A 20,483-nucleotide genomic window follows, 5' to 3' on the forward strand; every position below is an offset into this window, starting at 1 on the left:
CCCGTTCGGTTAACAGCCATCTCCCACAGGCAGTGCCTGTATCTGGGCATCACACACCAACAGGGCACCTCAGTGTACCTGGATCAAGGCAGGATGGCAACAAATTAATTGTAGCAAAACTGAAAATACATAAACCCTGCATTATTTCCTACCGCTCAGATTACAAAAAAAAAAAAAAAAAAAAAGTATCTGAAAGGAGGGATCACAGAATCAATTAGCTTGGAAAGTCTCTCTGAGATCGAGTCCAACCTATGGCCCAACAGCACCTTGTCAACCAAACCGTGGCACTCAGTGCCACATCCAGTCTTTCCTTAAAACACCTGCAGGAATGGTGACTCCACCACCTCCCTGGGCAGCCTGTTCCAGGGTCTAATCACCCCTTCTGTGAAGGAATTCCTCCTGATGTCCAACCTAAACCTCCCCTGGTACAGCTCAAGGCCATGTCCCTGTGTCCTGCCACTGGTTGCCTGGGAGAAGAGCCCAACTTGCACCTGGCTACAACCTCCTTTCAGGTAATTTTAGAGAGAAATAAGGTCCTCCCTGAGCGTCCTCTTCAAGGTGTCCTGCTCCGGTGGGCCTGGCAGCCACCACTGATAGCAAACAGATAAGGGGAAGGAGACTGAGGAAGTATTTAGCACTATGTCCGCTCATGAATGCTTGTTTGCTTCCAGGAGTAAATCCAAAACACACAAAAGCAGCACTGTCAACATAAATCTTATTTTAAAAAAATAAAGAAACTGATAATATTTTCCAGTGCTTTTAAATTCAAAGGCTTTTTCCACATATTTTTTTGCCATTCATTTCAACAGCAGGTAGAATCAGTTTCAGTTCTCACTCAGCTTTTGTGAAGCACTTGGACAATACTATTGTTGCACAACATCACAGGTGAATTCTAATGTCCCATTACAGAGCATTATGAAATATGAATGTTGGTAAAGATACCATTGCCCATTTTGATCAGAATAATCAGAGATGTAAACTCATTTAATTCAGGCATGTACACATCCCTTTTGTCACCAGAAAAAGCCCAACACCTGCACACAGGACCTACAAAGTCTCTATATTGGCTTTAGAAAGAAGTTTGTCTTTTAAAAAAACTTTTGCGGGTATTTTTCAAATAACATTATTTCATTATTTAATTCTATTGAACCAAAAGTGTGTTCAAGTTGAAAGTTGAAAAGCAGCTCATTTTGAAAGAGAATCCCGTCAAACTTGGAGACTCCATTCCGTTATCCAAGCCCTCCGTAAGTTGTGCATGTGTGAGTGTATCTTTGATCAAAGTTTCTGAATTTCAGCTATCATAGCAGAAATGCCAGGAGGGATAAACAGATAAATATTTTTACGCAAGTGATTAGTACACATGAATGGAGCCAGACTGAAACAAATGGGATTTGAATCTCTATAGATAAGATAAAAATGCACATACTGTATTTTTGTACCACTGCATGTTAATCTGGAAAGATAACTCCTGGACAGGAATGGATTGCAAAGGCCTGAATGGAAACTGAACTATTGGTAGAAGATGCCACCTAACACCGCCAGGTCCTGGCACCGGGAACTCGATGAGGCCACCTATGCATTGCTCTCATGTCAACTAGATGAGGTCAGAGACTCCCTTCTGCCTCCAGCTGACCTCAGCCAATTCCAGCTGGCAACCCAGCGGCCCCATGTCCTGCAGCCTCCTTGACGGGCTGTATGAAATGCTAAACAATTACAAGTTCATATCCTCACTTTTTTTTTTTTTTTTATTCCAGATCACCAGATACCTAAAAGCCACTTCTTTCCCGTCCAAACATAGTATTTAAAGGTCAAGATGAAACTCTTGTTTCCCATATCACAGATTGACCTTTCCAAGGGCAGTAGCAGACAAAGTTCATTTAGTCTCCCTCTTTCTCTCTTGAGGATCTTGTTTTTTGGATCCTGCTCCAGCTGGACACTGCAAGAGCTAAAGTCTAGCAAGCTTCTAGGCACAGTACAAGACATTTATTTAGTTTAATGAGACACTTTTTATTCCTGAAATTACAGACACCATGGTTGCTTACATGCATGAATGCAGCTAGAGTGGCTTTTACTGCTCCTCTGTACAATTTGTGTTTGCAATGCTGACTACCTGGCAGCTATGGCGGTGGACATTCATCACCTCTATAGAGTTTAAACTTTTCTTGGTTTTTGATTGAAAATACACTCATCTACATTTCTTCAACCGCAATAGTTAAAGAAATTGTCTTTATGGGGCAATTAATCACAACAGCTACAGCAGGTTAAGCTCTCCTATAATTAAATATTTTGAAATAATTTCTGTGTAGATATTCTATCCCACAGTAAAAAGGAACAGAATTCTGGATTAATAATTTTTGAACCAAACAGATCAGTGGTATTTTTTCCTGTTGCACTGATAAAGTATTATTTTTCTGTTTCTTGTCCTAAGCTGTTGCTTCTAACAGGATTTTAGCACTAACAGTTCATTTCTTAACACTTTTATATTGCTTCATCTTACTTTTTTCTCACCTAGCTGCTTTCTGCCCTGAACAAGTAATACACCTGTGAGACAGAAGCCATGCTGCTTTAGGCACCGAAGGTACTCAGCTTTGGCACCGATTAGCCACCTGAATTTGGGGCACACTGGATACATTTGTCAGAAATTATCTACTTAAAATCTGGATCAACAGCTAAACCCTTCAAACCTTCCTCTGCTGCTGTGACTCCCTATCTTGGTCATGTAATACAACTGCCTGGATGACTTTCCTGCTTAATTTTAAATGCTTCCAGCCAGAGCAGAATTGGTCACTGCTAAATCACTACCAAAATATAGATTAATCCATGCCATGAGCTGGGAGGTATGATCCCTAATACACAAAAAAAGGGGCTGCCACCAAAGCTAAGGGACTTGCTTGGCCCCACACTTGCTTGGCATTTTTCAGTACCACAGTGAGAATTCAGAAGGGTTTAGGTCTTAGCCAGCCATAGATCTGTGCCATCCCTTTCAGAAAGGTGAAATCCCAGGTTAACTTAAAGAATTTTGTGTGCAGCTGAACCTGCATGTGGAAGGTAAGAAATTGTGCTAAATAACAGCTCCTTCGCAGTTATATTCAAGATGGCAGAAGCTGAGCAAATTCAAGTCCTTTGATATTGTGTGCTGTATCACGGCAAAATATTCTCCCCTGTCAGCAGTTAGCTGCTCTTAAGCCAGACACTAGAAAAGGCCAGCCTGCTTCTGCCAGTGTGTCACACAGCCCCTTCTGGAAAAACAAAACAGAAAAAAAAACCCCAAACCAACGAACACAAACAAACCCTCCAAACCAGTATTTTCCAGGATATTGCTTAGCAGGACCTTTTTTCTTTTTTCTATTTTGTAACTACACTACAAACTTCCACTCACCCTTAAAGATTTCTGCCCCTTTCACTTGTTCCATCTCCTTTCTGCAATGATTCCACTCAAGAGTTTGGGAGCCTGATCCAAAATTTGCCCTTTTGCTGCTTTTCAGGAGTCTGGGTTTGCAGATGGGAGGACAGTAATGGAAGCTGAGGAGGAAACCCTGGTTACTGTGAGCCATCAGACTTTTTGTAAGTCTCTGGTGGAAATGTGCACCTGAATTTCTTTTCACCGGCTTCAGCAAATTCAGGAATTCCATTTTCAGCTAAAATATAAGGAACAGACTATGGATACATGCCCTGACTGCAGCACGTTTTTCTGCTGATTTATTGACTGTGCATAAATACAGCACTATAACTGTCATATTTAACTACAAAAAAAAAGAGAGCTGTATGCTCAGGAAGATAATTCAGGGCAGCTCTGAGGATTTTCATCTGTCTTCCATGTACTTCAGAAAAAGCAGCCACTTAGCAAAGGGGCAGAGTCCAGCCATCCTGATTTTTTTCCCCTTCTCCCTCAGACATGTGTTAACCCTTTGCTGTGCACAGTTCAGCAAGGTTTCCTCTTCCTGCAAGGTTTTTATGCAAGCACAGTTAATATGCCCACAGTCCAAAGGTGAAAGCCAGATACCCAGCCCGTGTAATAGCAGATATGGTTTAATTTCCATTTTGCTTTAAAGACCAATGAGAAGAGGATGAGGAAGTGATTGGTTGCCTAAGATGGGGGATCGTTTTGCAATACTGGTAGATAAGCAAAATTCTGACAAAATGTCTCTGAGGAGACATAAAATTAACCCACGAAGCAGCACTTTGAACAGCAAAGCAAGCCAGAACAGATTTCCAGACAGGCAAGGCTTTCCATATGAGAACAGGTTTCAAAGTCCAAGAGTCTCCAAAGAAGAAACAACATTCACAATAAAAGTTTGAAAAATATTCTGGCTGCTGAAAAAGAAACTGAAACCTTCTCCAGTTTAGCAAACTGGAGAACTGAGTTACTCTAAACCTGAAGATAAGAAAGAAATTAAAATTGTGCACATGCCTATGCAGGGAGATACAAAACTGAAAGTGTGTGCTTCAGCCTAATGCATGTTTGTGATCCAACACCAAATAACATCAGATTAATGGCCCCAGCCCCAAGCCCCCATATGTCCTGCCAAGGTCTCCCCACAGAAAGATTTATCATCTCTCGCTTATAAACACAGGGAGAAAACAGAGCTTGTTCTGAGGGGTAAGAGAAAGGGAGAGGGATTTGTGGCTGAGACAGGAGCCTTGCACCAGGCAGTCACAGCCACGGGAAGCAGGGGCTCACAAGCTGGGGATGCTCCGACTGTAGGTGCATTTGAATTGACAGCCAGCCAAGAACTGCATGAAATTCCCCGTTACTTCCTTTTACTGGTCTTATGCTAACTGTTGCTAAGCTGTACCTGGGAATCAAGCCAAATCAGCTTGGGATCTTTGGATGAAAGGCATTAAAAAAAGCCCAAAACCTAGAGTATTACCAATGTGGAAAGCAACAATATGAATTAAATAAATGCGCAAAGTGGCAGGATTTGGATTTTATTACATTCTACAGTGTAAAATATGAAGACAGACTAAAAAATTGCCACTTCTGAGGAAAACTACATCCTTCTGCCTGGGTTCCTGTGAGGAAGAGTCATAAAAGCAGCATATCGTTACCAGAACTGAAACCTGAAAATACATATGTTTAAATAGACTAGAGCCAACAGGGACTGGTTAGGAGAGTCATTTTCCCAGGCTATGTTACGCAGATTTCTGCCACCAAGTGAGAAGTTCACATTGCTTCATCTATTACCTATCAGCATTTGCTTTATGGCAAAGAATATTCATGGACTGGGACCTGCTCTGAACTGACAGGATTTATCAAAGCAAAAGCCACACTTGGCTGTTTCATTTCTGGACACAGTTACGATTTTTTACTATGTATATGGCTTGCCTGCAACAGAAATTCTCCCTTGCAGAGTTCAAAGTATCTCCCACAGAGAAAGTTTAGCTAACCTGACTGCACTCCACATGCTGCCTGTGCTTGATCCAAAGCAGACCAGACCCTGCTGGAAGCCTTGGGGAGCCTCAGCCGTCTGATTTCAGCTCAGCAAGTCACCTTTCACCCCTCACCATCATTTCACTGCACTCGGAACATGCACTGTCCCTCACTGGCATGGCACCTTTTGTCTTAAAATAAAACTTAGGGGCAGTCTCCAAAATATTGATGGATACCATTCCATGGGATGTTAACTCTGTGCTGAGGGCACCTAAAGTAACTTACTGGTCCCAAACAGGAAATATTACTATAATTTAGGGATGAATATTAACATTTCCAACATATCCTTAACAGATCATCATCATCATCTTACTGAAACCAAACACTTCTATGACATGAATATGTTTATCATGATTTAGTTCTCCCAAAACACCCAAAATTATACAGAAAACACTGTGCCATAAAAGCATTGCATTTTACCATAAGCAATTTTCATAAAATAATTTTTCCTGCATAGGAATCCCATATTTAATCCTAAAGACTATTTGTCATTAAAGAGAGTTACAAAAGCAGACAGAATGATCTACTTGGAACACAAGGCTTTAGTGGCACATGAGCTCTTGCTGGCTCTGTTACAGACCTTCACCAGCACTTTCCATGGGTACCTGGCCTTTCTACCTTGGTTTCCCCAGTTGCAGAAGTCCTTATTTTGTTGTTTTCACTAATTTTTTTTTAAATCACTTAAAACCAGATCAAGCCCTCACTACAGAGGCAGAGGAATCAACCCTGCCCTGTAGCTCTTACCAGCTAATTTCAGCCATGATCTAATGAGTGGGTGGTAACAAGACAATAAGGCGGGACGGGAGCAAAAGGCCCAAGCAGCACTGGGAGCTTAGCAAGAAACTCAGCAAAAAGCAAGTGCATGGGAAAATAAAACAAAGATATTTTCATTCTTCAATTTTTTTTTTTTTTTAGATAGATAATGAAGAAGAGAAAGTGAAAACTCATCTCCTGAGGTATCTGGTAAGTGTTTGGAAGAAACAAGTTTCCAGGAAGACCTTAGGCAGGGACACAACCTCATCTTGTGAGAGCAGCTCTCTGTGTAGGAGCATGGAAAGAGGAGACAGTGCAGGGCAGCAGTATTGCCAGCAGCACACAGCAGATGGGAAATCCAAAGAACTGAGACACAGCAGGAAGCAAGAAGTAGGTGTGCTCTTGAAGAGTCAGCTCGAATGTGACAAGGTAGGAAAAAAGGGCACAAGGTGGAAGAGCTTTGTGACTTTGCCAGACTGAAAGGACAGGAAGGTGTTCCCTGAAGATGGTTGTGCTCAGATCTGGAGACATTTGCATTTGCCTCTCTCAGATGGAGTATTTGTGCCAGATAGGAACACAGAAACTTAAAATTAAAATGTACTCTCTTTTACTCCACTGTCACTTCATATTTGGACACAATAGAAGATATTGTGCTTATTCTGGACTAAGTAGAATAAAACAGCCCCACTCTCTGTGGAGCTGCTTTCTGTGTCCTCTTAGTGCTGCTGACCTTGCTCACTACAGACTGAATTACTGAACTTCTGGAACTCTCAGGTCCCAGTTTTGTCACTTCCTTGCACTCACTCGATTTTTGTGTATTAAGTTGGAAGGTTTGTTGGCAACAAAGGAGAACTTCAAACCCAGACACTTCTGTTTACTTGCTGCATTCTCTTACCTAGTTTTGAATATGAACACAATCTCAAACTGGAGAGGGTTACAACAAAGTTTTCTCTCCTTTCAGAAGCCTTTGGTACTTTCCAAGAGCCAAAAGCTAATTATTTTGGTACTTTCCAAGAGTCAAAAGCTAATTATTTTGGCACAAAGAAGCACCAAAGAATCTTTTAACCGTGGCATTCCTGTATAGGGTTTATGCAACAGTTTTGTCTGAAAGGAGAAAAAAAGAGAGGAGTAATAAAAAGCCCACATTTATCTTTTTTCAGATACAGAACAGTTTCACTGGAGGAAGAAATGAAATAGACAAAGGCTCTTCAGGTTGGAAAAAAAAGATGACTGCAGAGGGAAATGATGGCAGTGTGTAAAACGCTGAATGGAGAAGGTAAATGCAGAGTAATTGTTCACTTTCTCTTGCAGTACAAAAGCTGAGGGGGCATCCAACAAAGACGTTTAGCAGCAGGTTTAAAACAAACACACCCAAAAGGAAGTACTCTTTCCTAGCATCCGTAATTGCATTGTGGCAGTCAGTGCCTCAGGAGGTTGTGGAGACTGAAAATGGATTTTAAAAGGCATTAAACAAATTCATGTGGGATCAACAGCAAATAAACACTGTAGCTTTGGTGAAACTTTTGTGTTTTCAAACCCTTACCCAGAGCTGGGAGGAGGCACCAAGTCAAGATGATTCGGTATGTGGCCTTTTCCTTCCTCCCTGAGTGCTGCTGGCTGTTCCTGGAAACAGCGTGGCAGTTCCTGTTGTTCTGTGCTGAGCCGTGAGCCCGGGTGTTGCACATCACTAAGGAGCAGAAAACGTTCTCTGCATTCTCCTGCCCGACTCTGTCTTCCAGCAGACTTCCTCAGAGGGCAGGAGATGCTTCTGGGAGAGCTTTGCAATCCAACCCTCCCCCATTTTTCCCTAGAGCAACCACACTTATAATTGTGCAGAGAGAGAATATTGCATTACCTCGGGTTAAACCAAGGAAAATTTCGATCCTATGTTTTGGCATTTAATTGTAGCATTTAGCTCATATTTAAAGGGTAAAAAATGTAGCTGCCCTCATTATTGGTCAAAATGCTCATCAGTCCCCAATAATAATTCAGGACTTTCTACAAAAAAAGAAAGACAAAGCAACCAAACAACTGGTCTCCATAGACAAGTGAAAGTAACAATTTACCTAAGACAGCAAGGAAAACCAAACAAACAAAAAGAAAAACCAGAAACTCCACCCTGAAGTCACTCAGTTTAATTTTTAAAAAATAATATCTGCAATAAAAGATTTTATATTCAACATTCATATAAAGGACAAAAATTTCCAATTATGATTATGCTCACCCTTTTATTAAAAATAAAAGGCTGTAATAATGCCAGTTCTCATCCAAACATTTTCAAACTTCAGTTATTCCCTATTCAGCTAAACCCATTGTGTTTGCAAGGAAAATCCAACTGAACTGGGAGTTTGTGCCAGTCCTTTCCCATGTCCCAACATGCTCATTTGTCACCCCAACACTTCTGCAGCCTTGCACAACACACACTCTACATCACCACTGAGCCAGGGACAGGCAGCTTGTCCCTTATCCCCAGCCCCACGCTCCTGCCACCCCCTGCCATCTCCCTGTGCAAACGCCCCTTTCCTCCCAGCACACACATCCTGCTCCCTCATTTTACCATCCAGCAGAAAAGCAGAAGAGAGGAGAAGGCAGCAGATAAGGAGGAAGGAAAAAGGACACGGTGGGTGATCAGTGCGGGGTATAGACCTTACATATATATATTTTTACAAGAAATGAAATTAAAAATTCAAGGGGGAAGACCACAAAAGCCTAGTGACAGTCTGGCACAGTGGAAATCTGTGATAAGCTACTGGTGAATCAAGGTTCCCACAGCACTTGTATTATCAGCTTAGGAACATATTAAATCGAAAAATAGAGGCAAATGGTACACTTGCACTAAGGCAGAGGGGTCCTGAGTTGTTCAGCACCCCTGCTGCTGTGGGTCTTCTGGGAAGGGAGTCACTGAGACTGGACAGTGCCCCTCAGGGGTTTGTATCTCAATGCAATGCCTTGGGGTTTCCAGCTAAGTGCTCAATAAGCCTTTTCCCTTCTCCAGTTACTCAGGTCTTCTCAGTGCTCACACAGTAAGGAACACTAACAACGAGGAAAATAAAATGCAGGAAAATGGATGTATAGAGGAAAAATAAAGGAACAAACCTATGAAAAGTGGTTATGAAAAAACAAGTGTAGATCAGAAGGAAAACAAGCAAAGAGAGAAGCACAGTTCTATACGGTTCCTGTTGTTCTTTAGGAGGAGCCACCATGATGCAAAATACATAACTTAATGCATTGAAATCATAAATTACTCTTTGATACACATAACAGGAGCTTACCTGAATCATGTCCCAGGCAAACAATCACCTGATAAAGCTAAAATCACCATAAAAATAGAAGTTACCTTTTTTGAAAAATTCATAAATTAGCACTAAAGACAGTATTTAGTCATCAAACTGCTTAAAAAACCAGAACAGTATATTACATCTTAGTGTATCAAGGCAGAGTATTCAGAATGGTGGCAACAAAGGAAAATTAGCCTCAGCTTTCCAAAGGGACTTTCAGTGAAACACAGACATTTCAGTTAATGGGCTTTGACTGTGGGTATTTTCGCTCTAGGCAGTTTCGCTTGGTGCACTTTGAGCTTAATTCTCTGAGGTATCAATCACTTGAAACTCCAGATGAACTCAGGAAGATCAGCAGCTGATGCTAGTCAGAGGCAGGCCCAGCTATCCCAAAATGGTTAATCAAAGAGGCATTAAAAAATGTGAATCCAGCAAAGTTATGAGAACCAGTAGTTTGTGTACTAAGAGGGCAGCAGGACCCTAAATCTGAGGATATTGCCTGTCATTATGGCAGAGCAAAAATCAGAAAATAGACTTTTGTCTGATAGTGATATCCAAACATATTCTTTTCCAAATGCAACACAAGCTGCAACATGCAGCACTCCTGCCGGAGGAAGGGTAGTCCCTGGGCCTGAGGAGCAAACAGGACAGCACCTGTAGCCATGTGGGTTGTGACTCCTACAGAGAATGCAGTTAGGGCCGGTGCATTCCTTGCTAATTAAATACAGTCCTAGGCTGCTAGCCAATTACCCCTGCAACCCTCACAGGGCCACGTTTGCAAAGCTCTGGTCAAATAAGGGATATGTGGAGCACTTGAAAGGTTAGTAAACTCAAATTTAAAGCCTTGCTGCATATCAGATACAACCATAATATTTTTCTTACTTGTTTACTATTTTCAAGCAAAAGCAGCAAAGTCTGGACTCTTAACTTCTCATTGCTTGCAGAGACTCAGAAAGCTCTTCCATGAACCCTTTGCCTCCAGGCTCTGGGACTGGCACATCCACAGCACCCCCAGCTCCCTGGAGCTGGTGATGTGGCAAACAGGAAGGGCAATAAAATGAGGTAGGGCAGTGCTGCAGCAATGCCATGGAAAAGTGCTGTATTTGCTGTGAGTGTAACATGAAGACTCCTGCAGTCAGTGCAGCTCTTTGTTAAAGTACAAAATAAGAATCTTATCTTTTCTAAAGCTTTCCTTGAAACACTATACAGAGCTGCCTGTGTGCAAGCTTTATCCTCAGCTGCTCCTTTCCCAGTAGATAGGCAAAAGAGTGCAATCTGATTTCAGAGGCCAGGGTTATACTCTGCCCTCTGCCTCCAAATAGAGCTTTTCCTTAACACCATTAAAACAAAACCAGCTCATCTAAGAAATGGGACTCTGCAGACAGTGGACTTTAGGGGTTCGGTGACAGTTCTTTCTCACTGAGGCTTGTTTTCTGGTCAGAGCCTAATCATGAGTTTTCCAGAGGTACAGAACATACACATAACTCGGCAAGGCAGCTGGCAGTGGCCACATCCTTCCAAAATCCAGTGATGAGGATTTAAACAAGCTTGGTAAAAATCTTCATTTTGTGATTACTCTGCAACCAAGAAAGCAGCTGGGAGTGATTCTGTCACTACCAGGTCTTCCCACACATCCTGCTTCATCTTAATTTTTATTCATTGGAACATGCAAATTTCCTGTGACATGGGCTGGAAATTGCTTCTATTGCATTTCCAAAAAACATCAGAGGATTTCAGCATCAGTCACTGTGTCACACAGGCCATAAAACAAATTTTAATGGACAATAGTGGAAAAAAATTCCTGAACCAAGAACTAGCACAACAAACACAGAAAAACTCAGTTCTCCCTCTGGAAACACTGTTGTTTACTGCTGTCAAGGTCAATGAAACTATAAGCAAACTGTTACAGCAAGCCCCACAGACTTATGTGTGCTAATATTCTACATTGTTAGTGCAGAAGTATTTTAAGAACAGTTAAAATCAGAAGTAGTTAAGCCTCAAATACAGCACCTGAACAAAAACTCCGTTGGCTTGAATGACATTGAGGCCAATCTGCTGCCTCTCTAAAAGAGTCCCTTCCTTTTTGAACCTTGGGGAGAGAGGCATAAACAGGTCAGTTTTTGCAAACAAAGTAAGGAAAGTATGAATTTCTGGCCTCAAAGGCTAGGGACTCTTTCCTACTCCCTCAAGGGGACCCAAAATTTATCCAGCTCCTTAAGCCTTTCCAGATGCCTTCCCCAGAATCCTGCAGAGAAAGGAAAGAAAGTCCTGTAAAAACCAAGTATTGCCATGCTGGAAGAAGCTCTCCAGATGAGCCCAGATTTGGTCTAGGATCACACAAAATTGAAACACTTCTATCAGCCATGGTTATGGGCATGTCATACATCTCTTGTAATAATTAAGTTATTAGTCTGTGTGAAAATGGAGCCTTTTGTATCCCAGAAAAAAACTAAAGCAGGAAGCATAACCAACCAGCAAGACTGAGCAACAGAGACACTCTCCTTGTAGACACTCTCAACTTGTGTAGTTGCCAATATTTTAGTTTAGTGACAAATATTAGTCCCAGCTGTTTACAGTCATATAAACCAACTCACATCCAACATGCTTCACATGGTGTCAATATTTTATTCTCATTCGCTGAGGAAGAAGTCAGTGTCTAATCAGTAGGAGCCAAAGGCACTTTTGTCGTAAAAATCACCTTGACTGCTGCACGCCCCCTTTTCTTCACCACCCAGCAGAATTTTGACTGTGGTAACAAGTTTGGTTTGCTTTGTGGTTGTTTTTTTTTTTTTTTTTTTTTTTTTAACTGCACGCTTTCTGCCTTTTTAATCTAGGGTAGCATTTGCAGTCTGGTCTTAAATGACTTAGGGCAATACAGGGAATAAAAGGCAGAAATGAGAGCAGAACCTCCATTTCCTTACTTAAAATTATGAGTTTTACCACTCTCCAGTGCTGCCTCCCTCACTGAAATAGTAAAGTATAAATGCAGGCAGTTATGGTGTTCAGATTATATGATCCCAGCCTTTCTCTTTTGTTGTTGCTCATTCATCCTTTTTATGTAACTGTTGCTTTAGCTGTGAAACCCATAAAGGTCGACTTGACCCTAAATTGTATCACTGGGAAGAGTTATCAAAGTTATGGACAAAGCATACAAGGTTGCCATGCATTTTCTTGATTTTTTTGTGAGAAAATAAGTTGGTAACTTTATTCGAAACACAACTGCTTCAGTGAAAATACTTCTGTAATCGAATTTACTGCCTAAGATTGGGCCTGCAATAGGAGGAAGCTGTAAATGAATGGCACAGTCTTGCTAATGACTGTGTAGAGGGCAGAAATAAGGTCAGACAGCAGTGCTGTTGTTTTCAATAAATTCCATGGATCTATTTTTTATCTCCTTTTGCTATAATTTCAGTGGTATAACTTTATCAACTTTTATCCTAATATAATCCAAAGTATTCCAACTGTACATTGTTTCTCTTAGTAAAATATTTCTTGTGAGTGTAATAAGGCTTTGGTGAATTTATCAGTATTACTACAAAAAGTATAAAGAAAACTGAAAGTAAGAGTACACCACTGCAATATGTATGTGGTCTATACTGAACTGTGCTATTAGTTTTGTATTGGAGAAAGAATGCACTAGGCCAGAAGTTTTATGAGGATCTGTGCTTCCCTTATGCTGGGAACACCTTTCCCAGCTAAAGCCCACTTTTACTGTAATGAAATGCTTCAAGCAATCAATAATTTTCTCAAAATTTCATTTTAGAGGAAAACTTCTGAGATCATCTGGTGTCTTGTTTCAATATTTTCTCTCCAAAATAATTTTCCTGTGACAAGTAGCACAGTGCCTATAAAGCAGGGGGTACACCATGCTGCAGTTCAGGGGATTCTGAATTAGAGCCCATGTTTCAGTCTAACCATCACACCTTTATTTTCTGAATGCTGCAATTTTACCCAAGCTAACAAATTAAACTTCACAAAACTGGTGAAAGATCATGGTGCTGTTTCCTGCTTTCTTCCACTTCTCCCTGGAGCGAGGTGGGTGCAGTCCTGCAAGGAGAACGCGGCAGGAAAGTTGTTTTGAGGCTTGCTCTCCATGCAGGTTTGTAGCTCCAACTGGTGTCACTCGCTGTCCCCACTCTCGCTCCCGCGCTGGCGTCTGGCTGGGCTGCGCTGCTCGGGCCCAGCTGAGGGGGAGGTGGGAAGAGCACATGGAACGGCAGTGGGAAGGCGAAGGTAGTGGGGAGAGCTGGTGGTGCCACAGCAGGCAGTGCCCACAGAAACCTCCCCGAGGCTCCACAGCCCCGGCTGAGCAATGCCTGGCTCTGAGTGTGGCAGAACATTTTGAAAGAAAGGTTACAGTCTTCGAACAGACAAAGATTATGTCCCCACCAGGTTGTGGCCAGGTGTCATTTAGACTCCTTACAACAAGCCATCACCCCTGAGCTGAGCCATCCCTTGGGCTGCACTCAGACCAGGTAGGTGCTGCAGGTCTGCCTTGAAACCCCAGGTTATGCAGCAATTCTCCTACCAGTGCCAAAGGAAATCTGGAAACTTCATTTCTACCCTTGTCCCCACTGACATTTTCATGACTTTCAAGAGGGAGATTATATCTGAGAACTGGTTATTACATGGGGGGGAAAAAAAGCAAATTAATTTAAAATAAATTTTGTTATGTTTGCATTTTGGAATAAATGTAAATTTGCACCAGAATTGATGTAGAATGAGACTTATGAATGTGTTGGTACAAGGCTGCACATGAGGTAGTCACAGATGATTGATACAATGACTGATACTATAATTTAGCTTTTTATGCAGTTTAAATGAGCACTCAATTCTGTACCCTTTAATCACAAAGTGGCATTTCATCTCAGGAGTAGCCAGCTGTAGTTCAATAAAAGAAAGGCTGCCCAACAGGAATAGGCAAAGTAGGCTGAGGCCTCCAAAAGAACACAGATCAAAAACATTATTTGAAAAATGAAATATTAATACAGGCAAGGTTTCCAACTAAATGTTTCCTTTGGTATTTGTTCAAGTGAATGTTATACCTCTAGTGGCAGCAGAAGTGAATTATTTAGCATAATAATGAAGGAAAATTCAGACTACAGTTAAGGAGTTTCTACATCTTGTCTATAGGTAGGTACATACAAAAACGTGCATCATTTATGAAAAATGAAATCTTAAATCCTCCTGTATATAATTCACTCTGCTCAGAGCCTGAAAGTGGAACAAGAGAGGATGAGCAGGCCTTTCCAAGTTAAATATGATGATTTGTCCAAGTAAAATGACAGAACTCAGGCTTCCACACAGAGCTGGAATGTGCCCATGGCTGGTGCTGAAGTGACCGGGTCTGGCCATTACCTCCCCTCAAAGGAGAGCTTGTCGTAAAAATGCTAATGTATGCCTGTCCCTGCAGGCATGAGGGAAGGCAAAGTGCACACTCCAGCTGTTCCAAGACAGGGGCACTCTGCAGGCCTGGGTTAGGCTGCGACAGTGCTAGGAGTCAGGCTGTGGACACGTCTCCTCCCAAATCTAGCTCTGTTGACAGCACAGTCCTCCCCCAGTCTGCCCAGAGGCTGGTGAGCATTGCCCAGCAATAGGTTACCACCCCTCTGATCTGGATATACTTGTTTGAACACTCCCTAACCTATTTCAGTGAAAATCAGCTGGCCAGCAAACCCTTATTACTTAAAATGTTAGGCCATGGTTGCACAGACATTTTTTCTACCCTGCAAAGCAAGCCTCAGCCATTTCTGCTCTGTTTCTTTGGCTCTGCTTTGGCTCTGCGTTCCTCACCCGATAGGTCTATGCCCTATTTTGTCTATTTTTATAAACTTAAGTAGTTGTTGTGGGATTTTTTTTAAGTTGGATTCGCCCAACACTTCTCATTCATTAACTAAATGCTACAGTCAGTGCCAACACACCAGAGGAGATGGTGAGGGGTTGGAAAAAAATCACCAGAAGCTTCCCTACATCAAATTTGTCTTCAGCTTAGATGTCTTGAGGAAACCATGGTCTGACACTCCTTAATCCTTTTCCATGTTTGGCCTTTGGTAAACTACATGACTGATTATTTTACAATCACAGCAAAAATGATCTTAACCTCTTCTTAGTGTGACCTCCTCCAGATCCACCAAACTCAGGAGAATCTCCACAATCAAAGGGGGTTTTGGCCTGGGCCTTCACGTAAGCAATTCAGGCTGTTCATGAGTGGTACCCTCCCATACACAGTTTGGAATATGCCCAAGGCAGGTTGCTTCTAATGCCTGGAGTCAAAGAGGTCACTGTAATACCAGATGGAGAAATAAACCCTAACCACTGTGTGTGCAAATCAGGCACAGGTAGGATCTGCATGTCCTCGTTGAGCCAGAGCAGGTAGATTATCTGCACTCTAAGCTTCTCAATCGTTGGTAGCAGCAAAGCCCAAATCCAGAAGCATTTTGAATTTCCAGGTCAGAGATCAACTCCAGCCCAGTTGCCTCCCAGGTCTCTCTTTTCTGCAGCATGTTTGCAACATGTCAAAGACTGCACAAACTAAACACAAGACCATCTGCTTAGCAGCAATAGCAGCTCCTTGTCCTCAGCTTCTAGCCTTTTAAAATCCCTTGTCTTGCTCCTGCTGACCATACTAAGGAACGAGTTCAGCAGGAAGGACAAGTGCTCTCCAGAGTAATTCCCAGCAGAGCTCTATGAGGAAGCCTGGAGCCTGTCTTGGTGCCATGCTCAAGAAACACAGCATGCAGTGTGGAGAGCCCTTCAGAGAGTGGCTGGGATCAGAGAGGGAAGGACAAATCCAAATATCAGGGTAGGCATTTGCTGAGGCAATAGCAAAGCTGTCAGTGAGGCTGCCCTGCCTCCCCTCCCTACAGCTGCACAAAGACTCAATAAGTCACACACGGAGAACGCTTGAGCAGTAGAGGTGCAAAATGGAGTGTATCAACTGAAGCTTTTAATAAGATTTTGATAACAATGATTTTTATGTTAATCTCTAAAGAGTTTGGTTTTGTAACATATAACTGATAAGCATATAATCTAGTTTTAATTTAATCTCTGCAGGTGTTTCCAATGGTAAATGTTAAATTTTTATTGCTTCCTTAGGCAGTAATAATAGGGGAAATGTCTGTAGGGCTCCCACCATCCATTTGTATGCAGATAGCATCATATTTTATAATAGCTGTAAATCTGACAGGATAGACTCTTACTGTTGAGATGTTATTATAAATATGTGTCAACACTGAATAAACATCTTTGAAAGGAAAATAAAATTGAGATGTTATTAGAAGTCTAATGAAACAACCATAACTGCTTATTTATAAGAGATGTATGCGCACATCCTTGGAAAAAAGTAGAGCCCATGCTGGGTTTGCAGCTTTGCAATGAGCAGGACATGGAGATTCTCAGCAGGGTCCTGCAGACAATGCAGAAATAGACCCTACACTTCATAAAGATGATGACTGTCTGTAAACCTCTAAATGTTTGTTCTCTCTGAGGTTTCAAAATTATTATAAATACCACAGTGTCTAAGACTCAATTATGGCTTTTTTTATATGGCTTAAGAGCACAGCATGTCAGGAGCTCTCACATGAAGAACCATAAGACACCAAGTACAAGGAAGTGAACCCTGATGCCTGTCTAAAGTGTAATGCAAGCACATTTTGGGCAAAATTCACTCAGTACCAGACCTGAGAAGGACTTGATCCCTTAGATCATACACTTAGCCTTATTCACTGAGCATGCATGAAACCTGCCCTTGTTTACATTCAGTATTTTAAAGACAGTGACACTTTAGGACGTATTTTCCTCAAATAATTTTATCTGTTCTGCAGCAATGTGGCTCTCAGGCATGCTGTGCTCACCGTGCCCACAGGCACATCTCAGAGACCCAGCAGCACAGGCAGAGAGCTGAACTAAAAGATTCCTAAGATGGAATTGGCTTGGCTCCAGCCAGTGGGGAGCATGGGCAGAGAGAGCTTTGAGCTGTCTTTAACTCTCCCGTATAGGCATGCCCTGAAAGGGATTACACTTTAACAGAAGTCTAGATATTTCCTCAACGGTGCTTAGATATGTGGCTCCCAAGGTCCACATCATTAGTCATAAAAACAAACAGTCTAACCTCTGACACAAAAAATACACACGAGTACATCCAAGTCCCCAGTGACAGGGAATGAGAATACAGCTTGCTGCCACTGGAGGGGGGAAATTTGAAAACCTGCTACATAAGCAAGTTAAAAAAAAACCCAAAACAATTTTGCTTGCAAATTAAAGTTACAAGAACAGGTTGGACAATTTAGGTTGAAAAATTCTTGTTTCTGTTCTAAGTCAGAACATGTATGCTGCTTTAGGGTGCTAGTTTAAATGCAGTATTGTTTCTTCTGCTAGTCTTTAAAAGTGAAAAAAAATCTGTTATGGAGACTTTTTAATAAATTGGTATTAACTAGAAAGAAAACTCCAGTCATTTGCTACAGAAAGACAACATGAGTGCGAATGGCAAGGCAGATACATCACTCCCTTTCCTGAGTTACTTCAAAGCCAAAGAGGATCTGCCACATTGTGCCATGGAGAAGGGAACTGTCAAGAAAAACAAAACATCTAGTAAGAATTAAATGCATTATGAGCTATTGGTAAGATTCAGATATATAAAATATTTCGTTCTCTCATATCTGCTCGCATGTTGTTTTCATATCAGACTTTGTAAACAAACAATTTGATCTGTGTGACTTCTTCAGACTGAGGATTCATTAAAGGAGGCCCCTCATGAAGTGTTTGCAGTCAGCCTCTGCAACTGCAGGGGCCAGCACACATGTGCCAATGTTCCAGGCCTACTGGGCTAGTGGTGAACACAGAACCCAAGTATGGTACCCTCTGTTTATAAATGCTATACCATGTCCTTATGCCATGGCAGATAAAGTGGAATATACTGCCAAGTCAAGTGTGTAAAATTACAAGAATCAGGCATAATGCTGTGTTTCTCACAACGTAAGAAAATCTTCTCCATGATAAATGAGTTGTGAATCTCCCATATGAAGTATTTAAACAGATGGATAATCACCACAGCAACCAAAACCATCACAGAGTCATCCAGGAGCATTTCATCTCTGCACACTCCACAGTCAGGTTTCATGCTGTAAGGAGGCAATATTTTATGTAACAGAAGACTAGACAATGCTTTTAGGTAACTCACAGCGGTTTCTAAGGTAGGTAAAAAATCAGAGGACCAAATATAGGCTGCAGGAACAGCATTTTTTTACACCTTGAACCATACTTAAGGTGACCTGACAAACTTGTTGCAGATTCTTTGCTGCACCTTATGTCTCTGCTCCTTTGCATTTGTATTTCTGTTGTCTTCTTCATCCACATTTTGTCCTCTCATCTTTTCCCTGCTCTACCAGCATTATAACAAGGGATGTAACCTCAGTCTTCCTCTGATCCCAGAAATAATTAATTATTTGGGCAGAATAAAGCAGCCCAAAAAGGAGAAAGCAAAAGAAACAATGACCTAACGATAAAAGAGAGAAATTCCCACAGATCTGAGATAACTCCCAGTTACTGCCACACAAGGCAGCAGCCTCCATCTCCCCTGGCGCACCTGAGCAGCCTTCCCAGAGCACTCGGCATTGGGCATCCCTCTCCATCGTTTTCAATCCCCCGGAGGCAGCGAGCCTGGCTGCGAGGCACGGGAAGAGCAGCGAGACGGTGCCAAGCCAGGCTGGCTGCGTGACCCAAAACAAACAGCTCTGGGATGTTTCAGCACATGTCAGCGCTGGTTCAACAGCCATGGCACACACGTACCTTTAGGAATGTCTGGGGTGGGCAGAGTCTCTCCCAAGGGCACATTACTGCACAATTGTCAGGGATGAGGCTTTGTGCTCTCCGAGGCGTCAGCACCAGTAGCAAGGACAGAACACCACCGAGTCCTACTCGCACGCATACAAGTTTTCACATTTAATTGGAGTTAACGCAAGGCTTTTAAAAGTCACAAAATAACCTGGACACTAGCTGTAGTGGTCGATGCGTGGGAGAGGAAGGAGACCAGCACTATTCCTGATTTTCAACAGGTGGATGCAAACCTTATCAAATGTGTGACAGAAAAAAGTTGGATCCTGGGAAACTTACAGAGGCGGACATAAAACCTGCTTTTAGAGAGTCTGAACTTTCTTTGTAAATGAACTGGATGAACTGGAAAATACCAATTTGTCTAATTAATGTGCTTTTAAGCCTAGCCATTTTAGATTACGTTTTTATTTGATCATTCTGCTTGTTATTAATTTGAATATCTCTGAAGCATGTTTATGTCTCCTGCTTCTCCTGAGACAGGTTTCCAAAATCAGGAACACCCTCCATTGGATTAACTCTCAGTAAAATCGTAATAATTTCTGAACGTATCCTGAAAGGCTGAATTCTGATAATCTTTTTAAAAACAAGAATTCCAGTTTATTTTTAAACATGTTAAAATCTGAACTGATTTACACTCATCAAGAAAAAAATTTTTTTTGCCAGTTTTCACTGCATACATTTTCAGAAATTCTGTCAAGGTTATCATTTATATATATAATAATTTAACAATATTATGTAATTTGTGGCTGTAAGACTGAACTTCTTAGAAACATTAGATCTGCAGAAAAAGGTGAGTGCTAATACACACATCTTGCCTAAGTTAGAAAATATACTTTTTAGAATTTCTTTAATGTCTTCCATGATTTTAAATAGCCAAAATATGTTACTTCCTGTTCTGGATTGTTTCATGTTGTTACTGTGAAACATTCGTGGCTGCTGTGTTTATTTCACCACGGATGTGTGTTCATTTCACTGAGGGGTAGAGCTTGGTAATGGGTAAAAGATTTTGCAATCCTGTACTGGGTGGCTCAATATAAACCTTAATTATCCACCTGACTTGCAACAAAAACATTTTGCTGCATTAAAGATCTTGACGTTTGGGATGATATTGGGTGGTGATTACACACAGATTTGTTTGTATTATCCAGAGGGGAAGTTGGGAAAAAAACCGAAGGGAAGATGATACAGTG

At 41.6% G+C, this 20,483-nt stretch overlaps 1 long non-coding RNA gene across 1 annotated transcript; it reads left to right on the forward strand.

The window, feature by feature from the left end:
* Positions 1-446: 446 nt before the first annotated feature.
* LOC125333459 lies at positions 447-8,475 on the forward strand. Its single transcript, XR_007206863.1, has 3 exons — positions 447-3,564; positions 6,347-6,394; positions 7,345-8,475. It is a non-coding gene; the product is annotated as an uncharacterized LOC125333459 (long non-coding RNA).
* Positions 8,476-20,483: the final 12,008 nt, after the last annotated feature.

This window comes from Corvus hawaiiensis, chromosome 14 (genome assembly GCF_020740725.1).
Source record: "Corvus hawaiiensis isolate bCorHaw1 chromosome 14, bCorHaw1.pri.cur, whole genome shotgun sequence".
Classification (NCBI taxonomy): domain Eukaryota; kingdom Metazoa; phylum Chordata; class Aves; order Passeriformes; family Corvidae; genus Corvus; species Corvus hawaiiensis.